A 2,897-nucleotide genomic window follows, 5' to 3' on the forward strand; every position below is an offset into this window, starting at 1 on the left:
TGAGACTAAAAGTCAGTTCTTCGAGAAAAGTCAATAAGATTGGCAACCCCTTTTCTAAATTAACTAAGAGGCAGAAAGAAATATTGACATTACCAAAATTAGAAATGAAAAGCAGGCCATATGACAACAGGCACTGAGGAAATACAAAGAATCATAAGGAAATAGTTAAAAAACCCATAGTCCACCAAAATGGAAAATCTAAAATAAATGGATAATTTTCTGGGTATATACCATGTACCAAAATTAAATAAAGATCAGAGGAGCAATGTAAACAGACCTATAATCCATAGTGAAATATAAGCAAAATTTAAAACTCTCCCAACCAAACAAAACAATAACAAAAAAGAAATGAACAAAAACTATCAAGCAGGCAAACACAACAAAGAAACAAACACTAAAACCCAGGGACAGATGGATTCAGCACCAAATTCTACCAGATTTTCAAAGAAAAGTTAATGCCAATACTCCTCAAATTATTCCACAAAAGAAACAAAAATAACATTGCCCAATCCATATTACAACCCCACAGTTACCTTGATAACAAAATCACATAAAAACCCAACAAAGAAAATCATACAGCAATTTCCCATATAAACATATAAGGAAAAATTCTCAATAAAATACTTTCAAACTGAATCCAAAAGATGCAGGGATGGTTCAACTTATATTTATTAATAATTGTAACCCACCATGTCAACAAACTAAAAGACCAAAACATCATAATCATTTCATCTGATTCAGAAAAGGCCTTTGATGAAATCCATCACCTCTTCATGATAAAAGTCCTGGAGATATTAGGGATATAATGAACATACCTCAATACAATAAAGGCAATTTAATGCAAGCTTCTAATCAACTTAGACTTGAATGGAGAACAACTCAAAGCAATTCCACCAAAATCAGGTTGCTCACTCTTTAAGTATTTATTCAATATAGTACTTTAAATCTTAGCTAGAGCAATAAGACAACTGAAGGAGTACAAGGGGATACAAATAGGAAAGAAAAAAGTAAAAGTATCTTTATTTGAAGATGATATGATATTATGCATAAGGGACCCTAAAAATTCCACCAGGAAACTCACATGGCTGCTAAGCAATTTCAGCAAAATAGCGGAATACAAAATTAACTTTCCTTTCTTTTTTTTTTAGAGCGAACAGAGAATTTTATTTTATTTTTCTCCATTGTTTATTTAAATTAGAAACAAGATTGCTTTTTATTCTTTTTTTAGAAAGAAAATTATTTTACATGTCAATCCCAGATCCCTCTCCTTCTCCTCCTACCCTGCCCCCCAACTAACACCCTACTATCTCATATCCTTTCTGCTCCCCAGAGCGGGTGAGGCCTTCCATAGGAGGTCTTCAAAGTCTGTCATATTCATTGGGATAGGGCCTAGGCCAACCCCCTTTTGTCTAGGCTCAGGGAGTGGGCTCCCAAAGTCCATTCCTATTCTAGGGATAAGTACTGATCCACTACAAGAGGCCCCATAGATTTCCCAGGCCTCCTCACTGACACCCACATTCATGGGGTCTGGATCAGTTCCATGCTGGTTTCCCAGTGATCAGTCTGGGGACCAAGAGCACCCCCTTATTCAGATCAGTTGTTTCTGTGGGTTTCACCAGCCTGTCTTGACCCCTTTGCTCATCACTCCTCTGCAACTGGATTCCAGTTCAGTTCAGTGATTAGCTGTGGGTATCAGCTTCTACTTCCATCAGCTGCTGGATGAAGGCTCTAGGATGACATATAAGGTAGTCACCAATCTCATTATCAGGGGAGGGCATTTAAGGTAGCCTCTCCTGTGTTGTTGAGATTGTTAGTTGGTGTCATCTTTGTAGCTCTCCAGACATTTCCCTAGTGACTGATTTCTCTTTAAACCTATAATGTCTCCCTCTACTATATTATCGCTTACTTGTTCTCTTCTGTTCTTCCCCCAACTCAACTTCCCTGCCCCATCATGTCTTCTTCCTTTCTGATTCTCTGAGTTCCCTCTTCCCTCCCCACATACTCCCAATTTGCTCAGGAGATCTTGTCCCTTTCCCCTTCTCCAGGAAATCATGTATGTTTCTCTTAGGGTCCTCCTTGTCTACCAGTCTCTCTGGAAGTGTGGACTGCAGGCTGGCAATCCTTTACTCTATGTCTAAAATCCACATATAAGTGAATATATACCATGCCTGTCTTTTTGTGACTGGGGTACCTCGATTAGAATGGTTTCTTGAAGTTCCATCCATTAACCTTCAAAGTTCAAGATTCCATTACTTTTTTTCTGCTGAATAGTACTCCATTGAGTAAATGTACCACATTTTCTTTATCCTTTCTTCAGTTGAGGGGAATCTAGGTTGTTTCCAGGTTCTGGCTATTACAAACAATGCTGCGCTAAACATCCTTGAGCAGATGTCCTTGTTGTATGAATGTCCTAAGTTTGGGTATATGCCTAAGAGTGGATTTTCTGGATCTTGTGGTAGACTGATTCCCATTTTCCTGAGGTATCACCATAGAGATTTCTAAAGTGGCTGTACAAGTTGGCACTCCCACCAGCAGTGGAGAAATGTTCCCCTTTCTCCACATCCTCTCCAGCATAAACTGTCATTGGTGTTTCTGATTTTCACCATTCTGACTGGTGTAAGATAGTATCTCAAAGTTGTTTTGATTTGCATTTCTCTGATGGCTAAGGATGTTGAACACTTTCTTATGTGTCTTTCTACTATTTTAGATTTATCTATTGAAAATTCTCTATTTAGTCTTTATCCCACTTTTAAGTCAGATTATTTGGTGTTTTGGTGTCTAGCTTCTTGAGTTCTTTGTAAATTTTGGAAATCAGCCCTCTGTAGGATATGGGGTTGGTGAATATCTTCTTCCAATCTGTGGGCTGTCCTTTTGTCTTGTTGACTGTGTCCTTTGCC

Source organism: Cricetulus griseus, chromosome 2, assembly GCF_003668045.3.
Source record: "Cricetulus griseus strain 17A/GY chromosome 2, alternate assembly CriGri-PICRH-1.0, whole genome shotgun sequence".
NCBI classification, from domain to species: Eukaryota; Metazoa; Chordata; class Mammalia; order Rodentia; family Cricetidae; genus Cricetulus; species Cricetulus griseus.